The sequence below is a fragment of the Macaca fascicularis genome, chromosome 7 (genome assembly GCF_037993035.2).
Source record: "Macaca fascicularis isolate 582-1 chromosome 7, T2T-MFA8v1.1".
Lineage (NCBI taxonomy): Eukaryota > Metazoa > Chordata > Mammalia > Primates > Cercopithecidae > Macaca > Macaca fascicularis.
The window spans coordinates 84,235,745-84,249,011 of NC_088381.1; the positions used below are offsets into that span (position 1 = coordinate 84,235,745).

The 13,267-nt window shown below is 38.0% G+C and overlaps 1 protein-coding gene across 9 annotated transcripts in view; it reads left to right on the forward strand.

Moving 5' to 3' along the window:
- The window catches only part of LRRC28 (leucine rich repeat containing 28), a 130,575-nt gene that overhangs the window by 86,840 nt on the left and 30,468 nt on the right, over positions 1-13,267 (forward strand). The gene's annotated exons all lie outside the window — the stretch shown is intronic.

Sequence of the window (13,267 nt, forward strand, 5' to 3'; positions counted from 1 at the left end):
TGCACATACACACAGGCACACACTCACATGTACCTCTAAGGTTTTCAAATATTAGAAGGCTTCTGTGTTATAAGAGCCTTGATCCTATAAGAATAATACAGGAACTTGAAAGTTTTATGAAACGAATGCTGTGATATCGCTCCCTATGATAGGAGGTGGGAATCTTATTTTGGGGAGCCACTTAATGAATTCAGTTTCTTGCCAAAGAAGTGTGACTTAGGAGAAAACCAGTCTTCAAGTGGCTTCTTAAAGAAATGTAAGATTATAGCCTCTTCAAAAGGTAACTAAAGATACCATATGTAAGGGATGACTTAAATCACTTATAATACTGTCTAACCCATTAACAGTCTTTGAGTATGTTTCCCTAAGTCACTTGTAATACTGTTGAAACCATTAAGACTCTTTGACTGTGTTCTTCTTAAGATGAAAAGATGCATCAAAAGAAAAGGATGTTCCTATTATTACTATGCTAGCACAACTGAGTGACAGAAGATTCTACAGATAGAAGCTTTGTTCACGGTGGTGACTATCAGCAAGGAAGAGGGGAAAGCAGTCACTTGAGCCTAGTGCTATGAAATTTAATAGTGGCCTCAAAACTTGAATATTTGCTTTTGATTCAATATAGCTCCGTTAACTAAATAACTCAGACAACTGCAACTCATTTCTTGGCTTCTGAAAGTGTAGGGAGATATAAAGAAAATGATTTTTTTCTCTAAGGCTTTTTAACCATGCGCTTCTGGTTTTCATTGCATAATTGATAAGTCCAATTATCCACAACTTACTTAATGTTGAATAATAGATAGAAGGATTGTGAGGTTGCCCATTCACAAATTGACTATGGAAGAGCATCCTTTAGTTAGCTCCCAGGAAATGCCGTGTCAGCCAAACTCAATGCCAGTAACTTCTGTAGTTTAAGAAAACAAGAAAACAAAAGTTGTACCCACATTAGCGATGGAATTCTTATTGAATGTTAACTTAAAAAACAGTGATTGGGCTGGGACCCGTGGCTCACTCCTGTAATCTCAACACTTTGGGAGACTGATGTGGGTGGATCACTTGAGGTCAGGAGTTCTAGACCAGCCTGGCCAACATGGTGAAACCCCGTCTCTACTAAAAATACAAAAATTAGCTGGATGTGGTGGCAGGCATCTGCAATCCCAGCTACTGGTGAGGCTGAGGCCCAAAAATCGCTTGAACCTGGGAGGTTGCAGTGAGCCAAGTGAGCCAAGATTGCACCACTGCACTCCAGCCTGGGCAACAGAACGAGAAGAAAAAAAAAAAAGCGATTGAATTCGTAATCAGGAATGTTTGGCACAGGACATTGAGATTTACAGAATAGCTTGTGCATAAACCACCATGTAGTAAGCCCAACAGCTAGTAGAAAATAACTTTCTACTAAGGAAAATTAACTGGGTTTCTAAACCAGCCCCAGAGTTATCTCTTGGAGATTCTAGTAGTGTTTATTTTATTGGGAAGAGTTATTCTGTGTGTCAAGGACTTGTGCTACATACTGAAATGATGTTTGAAAAATATCAAATGTAAATAGATTTTTAAAAATGAATGTATCTCTGCACTAACCTAAAATTGTTTATAGAACAATCCTAGCGGACAAGCAAGCATGTGAGTGCAGAGATTCATGTTTTAGCGTGATTCTACCAGTCCTCCAGACCACACTCCATGACTTTGATAAGGGTATAAAGCTGGCCCTTTGTCACGTAACAGGAGAACACGCCAGTTTTTTATAGTGGTAGTACTTGTATTTGTTTGTAGGAATTGGATGCCTTATGTAGAAAAAATATATAGCAAGTAATGGTGCAGTTTTAGAAACTAGCTCCTAGGCATTTTCAAAGCACATGCTGAAATCCCTTCTCTTTTTGTAAATGGCATATAAAAGGCACAAATCTGTTAACTGTACTTGTTTTTTCTATTGTCTCTTGTTCCTACTTTCTCTGTATTTGCTTAGAAAGTCAGGAAAAGAATTGCTGTTTACTATTTTTTAATAAAAATTAAAGTCCACACAGTAAAACTATTTAAACTTCAATCTAGTATTGAAACTAGTTGGAAACCAGTTAATAATTTCCTAATCTCAGACTTACAGATGAGTGTAAACTGTACTGTACTGAACTGTGAATGTATTTCATCTGCAGTTTGAAGAACTGTGGCCTTGACGTCATTATTTAATGGGACCAATTTGCAGAATTTGTGACCTTAAGTAAATTTCAGTGAAGAACTTTATTCTAGTACGGACAAAAAGTCCCAAAGGTTGGAGTGAGTTCTGTGTTTGAGTAGAAGGTGTGATACCTGCTTTCAAAAAGGGGACCCAAGCTTGTGACAAAATGATGTTCTATAGTAATTGTTGGGCAGGTCTCTATGTAATGAAAACAGAGAAAAGAAAGTCTTGAAAGCAAGGTTCAAAATCTAGTAGTGGGAAGAAATGAGAGAATGAGTCTGTTAACAAAAATCCATGTAGATCTTTCAGGAGAAAAGTTAGAACTCTAGAATGCAAATTTTGTCAAGGAAATGGATGTGCAATGCTTTTTTTTGAGCTCTGTCTTTTTGTAAGTATTTGTAACAAAAACTCTTCTTTATCCTTGTGCTGCTTACTCTTCTGAGCCGATTCTACTGTCTTTTTTTTTTTTTTTTTTTTTTTTTTTTTGAGATGGAGTCTCTCTCTGTTGCCCAGGCTGGAGTGCAGTGGCGCGATATGGGCTCACTACAACCTCCGCCTCCCGGGTTCAAGCGATTCTCCTGCCTCAGCCTCCTGAGTAGCTGGGATTATAGGTGCATGCCACCATGGCTGGCTAATTTTTGTATTTTTAGTAGAGATGGGGATTTCACCATGTTGGCCAGGCTTGTCTCGAACTCCTGACGTCAGGTGATCCACCCGAATCAGCCTCCCAAAATGCTAGGATTACAGGTGTGAGTCACCACGCCCAGCCTATTCTACTGTCTTCTGACAGTGCTTTGTTTTTCTTTCATTGCATAAGGGTTTTTCTCTTGTTTAGGTTTTCTTAGGAAGTTAACGGTTATTTCATGTGGCTTCTGCAGCAAGGGCCAGACGTTGACTTACTATGCTAACGTATGAAGAGAAAAGTACAGCTAGATTAGGTGAGCTTTAAGTGAACAAATTTGTATTTTTCTCTAAGTTTTGGAGTAGGATTTAGGGGGTGGGACATGATTAATGTGAAGAAAGTGAGCCCTGTTCTCCCAAATATCAGTTAAAAGAAAAAGAAATGCTGCTCATTCTTAGGGCACAACGTGAAGCTTAGAAAAATAGTAGTATGAGGGCTAGCACCATGAGCAGAATGTTTACCAGGAGTTTTTTGTTATTCTGGTTCTGGAACTCACAGCTTTTTAAATAGTGACAAGAATGTGCAGTACTAGTGAAGTCTGGAAGATGTTATGAATTGACTTAAAAGCAAGAATCTAGAGTTTCCATCAGTCATAGCTTTCAGTGAAGTTTTAAGTTCCAAACCAGAAACACAGGCACATAGTGCAGCTGAGCAGCAGTTCAAGGTACAATGCAGTGAAGACATTTTGCTCTTCACACAGGCTGCCATGGCAGGGTTGTATTTTCGAAGTCCATACTGGACAGTCAACCAGTTTCCTTCTCTAGGATCTTCTCTGAAGGAATTCTTGGTATTTCTGCCATAAATCTGTAAGTTAGAACTAGCCCACCAGTTTTCTAGTCCTTTAAAGCAAGCAAAGAGAAACTTGGTTCATCACTTATCTCCTTGGCAATGTCTGCTTCAAGAGCCAACTCCGATACTGTACCTGGATGCTTTGGGCAAGAACCAGCTCTCTCACCCTCAGCCCCCAGGCATCCTGCTAGGTAGTACCACTCCCTGCCCTGCATGGGAGTGTCCTGCTTGTATAGAAATAATGTGTTGGGGGAGGCTGTCTAACTTCCATCATGGTGAAACAGGCATATGTGCCTTTAAATCCCCGCTCTACCACTTAATAGCTGTGTAATCTTGGACTTAGGAGGGTTATTTAAGTCTCAGTAATAAGGTAATATTAGCACCTACTTCATAGCACGATTGTGAGAATAAGATCCATAAAACATGTATCACTTATAAATACCACATAAGCATACAGTCAATATGAACTGTTTTTACTCTGTAACTAGACTGTAAGGAAGTGTAGGAAGTGTGTGTCTTCATGTTTGGACCCCAAGCATTGAGCACAGTGCCCAGCCCACTGCTTGTCATCTCTTTGTTACCTGAACTGTGCAACAGAAATAGAGATGCTGCAGCATGAATATTTAAACCAACAGCAAAGGAAGCCTGCAGTCATTCAAATTCATTAAAATCTATTTATTTTAATTTAACAGTTGGTGATCTACCATGTATAAAGTTATCTTATTAAATTATAATTCACTGTGAGGTCTTATTTTGTAAAAGCTGAATAGACTAGAAAGACAGTGACTTTGTAAGAGAGTTAATGGAATCTGTGTGTTGTGTGTATTTAAAGAGGCTAGCACTTAAAAATTTATTACTCTGAGAAAGTGGTTGAAGGGTTGTCTTTGTAAAAAGCATCATGTAGGTAATTTAAATTCATTTTAAGAATTATTTTGGAATACACTGTAAATTATTCTGAATTTATTACTAAGAAGCCCACATTTTATAATATTTAAAGCATTGTAATTATGACTAATAGTATCTCTGATTTATTGAACTGTGATAATTGGTTTAACATTGATAGAGCATTCCAAACAATTTATTTTGGTTGATTGCTTTGATGTTGTTGTTTCTTTTGGCCCATCATTTTGTTGATGAGAATATACATTCACCTTTTGATAAAATAAATGAGTTTCATACTGGTCAGCATGGAGTAAACACAGACCCTGTTCTGTCCTCTCCTGTGCTGTCATTCCATGCTCGCTTTTACAGTATGGTTAAAAGGGCAGTAGTCTGAATACACAGGAGCTTTTTGTTCCATTTTCAGCCATGTGGACTGCATATGCCAGAGCCTTGAGGTTGAAAACAAACAAACAAACAAACAAACAAACAGAATTGGAGTTTGTGCAGGACTCCTAGATTTTGCTAATTTCTAAGTCAGAAACTCTGATCTGTGAGTTTGGAAGAAAAAAAGGAAATATTCTGGACACAGTACAGTACTTTAAAAAGCCACATGAAAAAGTTCTTTATGGCCGTAGCATCTATGCAGATGGACAGCCTCCTTGCTTTATAAATTTTACATACTGAGCCTTTTTTGCTCAAGAACTTTAAAAAATATTATTGCATGATATATCTATTGTAAGGTATTGGTGCATTAATATTAATAAAAGGAAGAAAACCACCCCAGTGGTTAGTAGATGAGTGATCTCTTCCAAAGTTAATTATTGAGTGAAGGTTTTTTTGTCTCAAGAATGTAAGAAATATCTCAAAGCCTTTTCATGAAGTACATGTTTGTATTTCAGCCTCGTAGTGATTACGAATGCCATTCCATTGTGCTTGGGGTTTTTGCCAGCCGACTGCCTTCTGGCCAGGATCACGCTCTCAAGAGGCTGTCACAGCACCGCCTTTACAGCCTGTGACCTTGCCTGGCGCTGTGGTGTCCTGGCCTCCCCACCAGGCTGTGCTGTGCCAACTAAAACTGCAGAGCTGCCTGGTTCTCTTCATCATCCCACACTGTTTTGTGATCTCCTCTTTGTATTCAGAAGTAGGAGGTAAAAGACTAAGATGTATCGAGTACCAATTATTTTGCCAGGAATAAAGCTGGGCACCATATATGTTGTTTAATCTTCGTAACAGGTCTGTGAGAAAGGTACTCTTATCCCCTTGTTGCAGTGTAGGAAACAGGCTCAGAACATTTCATTTCCCTTCATGTCAGGAAGCAGTTAGCAAGTGGGGAAGCAGGATTCAGACTCAGTTCTGACTCCAGCACCCACTGCATTATCTAATTTCAGTACTGCCATTCCCTACTCTTTATCAGATTGTGTATTTGGAAAATTTAAGTGTCTGTATTACATACTCATGTCCATGTGGCATTATGCTGCCTAATGTATAATCTGAACATAGCAGGTACTGATTTTCTTTCAGCTTTAACATAAAATAGTCTGTTTCATGGTGGGCATATATTAAAAAATTACCTTCCTCAAAGTAGCCAGGAGGTACAAACTGAATTATCTGGAATATTGAAAAGCGAAGACAAGATCTGAACCTAATAGCATTTTTAAATTATCAACTCGTTTTTTCCTATAAAACTAACATAGGGAAAGAAGACTAAACTAGTAAGAGGTAGCAAGTGCCAGCTTTTATTTAACTTTATTGTGTGATCTTTGCATGTCACCTCATTTAATTTGCACAAGCTCTTTTGCAGTATAGAGAAAAGAGGTGCTTCCTCTGTCATGTCTCATTTTGTGTCCTTGGTTTGAGGGGATAAATCATTGTCTCTAGAGGCTGTTGCCTCCAACTCTTTTCTGTGCAATTGAAGTATAGAAAAGTGTTACTACCATTTGCTGCATGCCAAAGAGAATTCTCAATTTTAATTGGCCGCCTTCTACTGTAGGCACGTACTTCCAAATATGTCACTTACTAATAAAGAGAACAGTAACTGCCATATATTGGAGAAGGTTGTGTGCCAAGAATTCTATTTGATAATTTTTAAACCTTGTTAGCAATTCTCACTAAACCTGAGGACAGCTTTATTTTCCCCATTATACAGATGAGGAAACTAAGCCACACATTTAGTAATTAGAACAAGGATTCAAACCCAGGTTGTCTGACTCCAAGTCTGTGCTCCTGCTCTTTTAACTAGTATGCTCTGCCCCTTACCATTGCATATACCCAAGTAAACAATATTTCCTGCTTTCTGTGAGCCCTGCTCAGATTTGTCTTTCAAGGGGCTCTGAAAGACAAATCTGAGACCAGAGATCATTTGCATTTTATCAACGCAGTTTCATTTTGGAAAAAAAAAAAAAAATTCCAAGGTGTTCTATGTGTTTTTAAAGTCTTCTATTTGTGACTGTAGGATTTGTTGAGCACCTTTTCATATACCTGTTGGCCTTTCGTATATGTTCTTTGGGAAAATGTCTGTTTAGATGCTTTGCCCATATTTTAATTGAGTTGTTTTTCTGCTACTGAGTTGTAAGAGTTCTTTATGTATACCAGAGAAGTAGTGAAGAAATAAAATAGGCATTTTTAGTACCATGTTGAGGTCTTTTTTATGCAAGTGGATTCTGGTATTTATAGTTTTCCCATCTATATTTTATAAATGTGTTGCCTTTTACACCAATAGATATGTCCATGAATGTTTACTTAAGTTAACAGTATGCAATATTTTGGTAATTCTCTAGTCTGATGCTTAAAAAACATATTGTATGCTGATTTAAATATCACAATTGTTTTAAACATTCAGTAACCTTGCAACTGGTAATATTGAGGGACCAGGTACTGTTACCCCATTTAACATATGAGCAAACAGAAGCTCTGCTCACATGCCTTGTAAGTGAATAGTCAGACACATGAGTCCTCTTATCCCCACGGTGAGCAAATTATTCTCTTCAGTGACTTATTTCTGAGTTAGTGCCTCTTTTTTTATTTTTTATTTTTTTTAGCAGGGTCTCACTCTGTTGCCCAGGCTGGAGTGTAGTGGCGCAGTCATGGCTCACTGCAGCCTTGAACTACTGGGCTCAAGTGATCCTCCTGCCTCAGCTTCCTGAGTAGGTGGGACTATAGACGTGGGCCACAATGCCCAGCTAATAGTCGTTCGTTCATTCATTCATTCATCCATTCATTCATTCATTCATTCATTCATGTTTTTTGAGACAGGGTCTTGCTCTGTCACCCAAGCTAGAGTGCAGTGGTGCAACTGTGGCTCAGTACAGCCTCGAACTCCTGGGCTCAAGTGATCCTTCTGCCTCAGCTTCCTGAGTAGCTGGAACTATAGGCATGTGCCACCACTCCCAGCTAATTATTTTGTAGAGACAGAATCTTGCTGTTTCCCAAGCTGATCTTAAACTTCTGGCCTTAAATGACTCTTGTTTCCTTTTGTTTTAAGATAAATTACATTTTAATACAATATTTTAAGAAATAAAATTAATGCAAAGAAATCCATGGTAAACAAAATAGCAAAAATCTGAATCAAGACAGGATCTGGCAATGCCATGTTGAGACATTTGAAGCCCAAGGCAAAAGGAAGAATGTGCACTCCTATGATTTTTTTCTAGAACATTAATTTTTTAGGGCATTAAAGTACTTGAAAAAATATCAAAAACTGAAAGTAGGTGTATTAAAACTTGACTTTATTCTAAGTTTAAATATTTTGTTTATACTAAAGCCAGAATTCATTGTAAATTTACTTCTCCAGTTTTAATGGAAGCATACTTATCAAAAATATTTTCATTACAACCATTACCCATTTAAAAAATACATAAAAACCTGTATACGTGGTACACATTTTTCCCTTCCAAATTGTATGACCTCTGTTCGGTGTTATTTTCCATTGAAGAAGGTTTTGTGTGTGTGTGTGTGTGTACTTTTTTTAAAGTAAATTTTCTTATGTATATTTCAGGTTTATAACATGATATTATGGGATACAAATAAATAGTAAAGTGGTTACTGTAGACAAACAAATGAACATATCTATCATCTCACATAGTTTTTCATGACAAGAGCAGCTAAAAATATATTTAACAAAATTCTGTAATACAGTACAAGTTTATTAACCTTAGTCTTCATGTCGTACATTAGGATCTCTGAACTTGTTCATCCTACATGTCTGCTATTTTCCATCCTTACCTTCTTCCCACATGATAACCCCTGTTTCAGTCTTCTTGTGTACTTGAGCTCTTTTTTATTTTATTTTATTTTATTTCATTTTATTTATTTATTTTGAGATGGAGTCTCACTCTGTCGCCCAGGCTGGAGTGTAGTGGTACGATTTCGACTCACTGCAAGCTCTGCCTCCTGGGTTCATGCCCTTTTCTTGCCTCAGCCTCCCGAGTAGCTGGGACTACAGGCACCCGCCATCATGGCTAATGTTTTTGTATTTTTAGTAGAGACGGTTTCACCGTGTTAGCCAGGATGGTCTCCACCTCCTGACCTCGTGATGTGCCCGACTTGGCCTCCCAAAGTGCTGGGATTACAGGCGTGGAGCTCTTTTTTAAAAAATATTCTGTATATAAGTGAGATTGTGCAACATTTTTCTTTGTGTGTCTGGCTTATTTCACTTAGTATAATGTCTTCCAGATTCATCCAGGTTGTGGCATAAGTCTCTTTTTTAAGGCTGAAAAATATTCCATTATGTACACATACCACATTTCTTTATCTGGTCATTCATCAATTGGCATTTACAGTGTTTCCATATCTTGGGCTGTGGTGAATAATGCTGCAGTGAATATGGGAGTGCAGATGTCTTTATGAGGCGATGATTGTATCTCCTTTGGATATATACCCAGAAGAGGGATTGCTGAGTCATGTGGTAGTTCTATTTTTCATTTCTTTAGGAACCTCCATACTGTTTTCCGTAATGGCTGCACCAATCTACAGTCCTACTAACACGTACTAGGGTTCCCTTTTCTCCACACCCTCACCAACATTTGTTATCTCTTACCTTTTTTATAATAGCCATCCTTATAGGTGTGAGGTGGTAATCTCATAGTGGTTTTAATTTGCATTTCCTTTACTAGTGATGTTAAGCACCTTTTCATATACCTGTTGGCCTTTTGTATATGTTCTTTGGAAAAATGTCTGTTTAGATGCTTTGCCCATTATTTAATCGAGTTGTTTTTCTGCTATTGGGTTATAAGAGTTCTTTATAAATTTTGGATATTAACCTCTTATCAGTTATGTGGTTTGCACTTATTTTTTTTTCCCAGTGAGTAGGTTGCCTTTTCATTTTGTTAATTGTTTTCTTTGATGTGCAGAAGCTTTTTAATTTGATGTAGTCTCCTTTATTTTTGTTTTTGTAGCCTGAGCTTTTGGTGTGATATCGAAAAAATCATTGCCAAGGCCAGTGTCAAGGAGCTTTTCTCCTATGTTTTATTCTAGGAGCTTTATGGTTTCAGGTTCTATATTTAGGTTTCTTAATCAGTTTTGCGTTGATTTTTGTGTATTGTGTAAGATAAGGGTCCAATTTTATTCTTTTGCATGTGGAAATCCAGCGTTCCCAGCACCATCTATTGAAGACATTTTCTGTTCCCTGTTATGTCCTCTTGGTACCCATATATGTTTGGATTTATTTCTGGACTCTCTGTTCTGTTCCATTGGTCCAGGTTTCTGTTTTTGTGCCAGCATCATAGTGCTTTTGTTACCATAGCTTTGTAAAGTAATTTTAAATCAGGAAGTGAGATGCCTCCAGTTTTATTTTTCTGTCTCAGTATTGCTTTGGCTATTTGGGTGTTGTTATTGTTGTTTTATTTTTTGCTCCATATGAATTTTAGGATTTTTTTTCTATTTCTGTGAAGAATGCCATTGGAATTTTGATAGACATTACATTAAATCTGTACATTGCTTTGGGTAGTTTGGATATTTTAACAATATTAATTCTTCCCATCCACGAACACTGGATATCTCTCCATTTATTTGTGTATTATTAATTTTCTCCCATCAGTTTTTTATAGTTTTCAGTGTATCTTTTCACCTCCTTAGTTACATTTTCACCTGCTTAGTTACATTCATTTCTAGGTACTTTTTAAAAATACTATCAAAAATGGGATTGTTTTCTTGATTTCTTTCTCTGGTCGGTTGTTATTTGTATATAGAAAATCAATGAGTTTTATATGTTGAAATGTATCCTGTAGCTATAGTGAATTCATTTATAAGTTCTGCTAGTTTTTTTTGTGAAATCTTTGGGGTTTCATCTCTTATTTTTTACATATTTGCAGCTCAATTAGCACCACAGTTTTTCTCTTCTGGAATATGTACACTTTATAATTGTTTTTATCTTCTAGTCTTAGAGATCTTTTTTTCTTTTTGGTGTACTGGAGTAAAAATGGACTAAAAAGTTCATAAATGACACTGAGACAGCTGAATCACCATTTGAAAAGGGGAATTATTAGCTGTACTTTTATGCCATGTATAAGAATAGACTCCAAATGAATTAGAACTCAATTTGTTTAAAAAAAAAAAGGAAGAGAAAAATGAAACCATATGAACACTAGAAGAAAATATGGGTGAATTCTGCTTAAACTTGGATGTCACAGGGAAGAGGTTTTCCAACTACGACTCAAAATCTGGAGGCAATTTTTAAAAAAGATAAATTGGAAGACTTTTCAGAATTTTGCATGACAAAAATACATCATCAACTAAGTTAAATGACAGCTGACAAACTGAGAGAAAGTATTTATAACATAAACCACAGATGTGGAACTCATGTCCCTGATACATAAAGGACTCATAAAAACAAGGGGTAAAATACCAAAAACCTGATCAAAAAATGAGAAAAATATTTGAACAGGCAATTTACAAAATGTATATAAATGCCCCTCAGACATAGTTTTGAAATGTTCAAACTCATAAGTAGAAAAATGCAAGTTAAAACAATGTCAAGATACCTTTTCTTACCTATAAGGATGGCAAAAATTTTAAAACATGACGTTTTGCTTCCTATGAGGAAGCAGGTGCTCTCATACGTGGCTGGTAGGTGTGTAAATTGTTGTAACCCTTTTGAGGGAAATTGTGGTTCATTTTTGTAACTGGGCAGGATGATTGTAATAGGACCAGCAGGAAGTAATGTTAACCCACCCTACCGTCTCCCACAGGAACTCTTTCTTACCTTAACTTTATATTACGCTCCTCCTGCTTTCTGGGACAAATTATCCAGAACCCATTTGTGAACCATAAGACCTTCAACCAGCTTCTCTAACAGAAGTGATCGTATTATATTACAGTTACCGTTTTTCCTGTTTCCACATAGGTTAATACTGTATTCATAGCTATATTTCCAAGGCCTAGCATAGGACTAAAGGTCCTTAATGGTTAAATGGGTTTTCTTTTGCAATATAAATGAATCTAAAAGCCTCCTAATGTAGCTATCTGGGCCTTTGACTTTCCTAAACTAAAGAAAGATTAAGAGGAAGAGCTGTCCTTCAGCCTATCTTCTGTTTTCGTAAGCAGAACCCTAGAAAACCTTTCAAAGACTATGTTCTTTCTTTTTTCTCTCTCTTTTTTAAAAATTTTTAGTCAGGGTCTGGCTGTGTTGCACAAGCTGGATGCAGTGGAATGATCTTGGCTCATTGCAGCCTCAACCTCCCAGGCTCAAACAATCCTCTCACCTTTCCCGAGCAGCTGAAACTAGAGACACATGCCACCATACCTGGCTAATTTTTTTGTATTTTTTGGTAGAGATAGGGTTTCACCATGTGGCCCAGACTGGTCTTGAACTTCTGGGCTCTAGCAATCCACCTGCCTTGGCCTCCCAGGGTGCTGGGATTATAGGCATAAGCACCACCACCTCCCACCCCCGCCATATTATGTTCTTTCTTAAGAGCAGATGGTTAGCAAGACTGCTCAGGACTCTGTTGTGTACCTCTGTGACAATGAAGACAAATAGCCCTAGTCAGTGAGTGCTTAGGAGTGGAGAGGAGAGCTGGTTGCACATTCCTAGGCACATGGGAAGGGATGGCCTGGATATCTGAGAAGTGTCTCTACCACCTGTTCTTGCTGGGAATCTCCATCCGTACTTTCAGCCTTATTTCCTCACTGGATCCTCTTCCACTCTTTGCCTTCTCACTGCCCTGCTACCTCTGGGAAATACTTGAGTTCTGCCTCTTTCTGACATTCTTGTTACTGTTGTAGACCCTTCTTTTGGGGCCCCCTTTCTCAACTTCTTCCTTTTCCAGGTTCATACCCATTCCAGCCCCTGCTCTCTGGCCTTTAAGTCTTGTCTATGCCACTGTCCCACCTCACGGGACTGGGGTTTGGGTTCTGCTTTACTTCTTCCTCACGGGGAAGTTCTCTCTATTCCTACATCTGCCTGGATCCTAAGACTCCTGCCTAGCCAATGCCTGATCCCTAATCCTCTCCTCCATCCACCTTTGCCATGGGAGGTGAGACACAGGAAATCTCTGTATAAGGTGTTAAAGAAAAAGTGATTCAGTGGCACTTGTTAAAGCATAGTACGGAAGACTTTATTTGAGACCATCAGCCTAGGTGCAGCAACCGCTGCAACTGGGTCTTGTAGTTGGGGAAAGAGATTGGGCCAGCTCTGAATATAACATGGGCAAGTAGGAATTTACAGCCAAGGAGCAAGGTGATCAGTGGATGGAAACTGCTGAGAGGAAACATCAGGAATAAGGAGACAATATGTAGTTCTGGCAAGA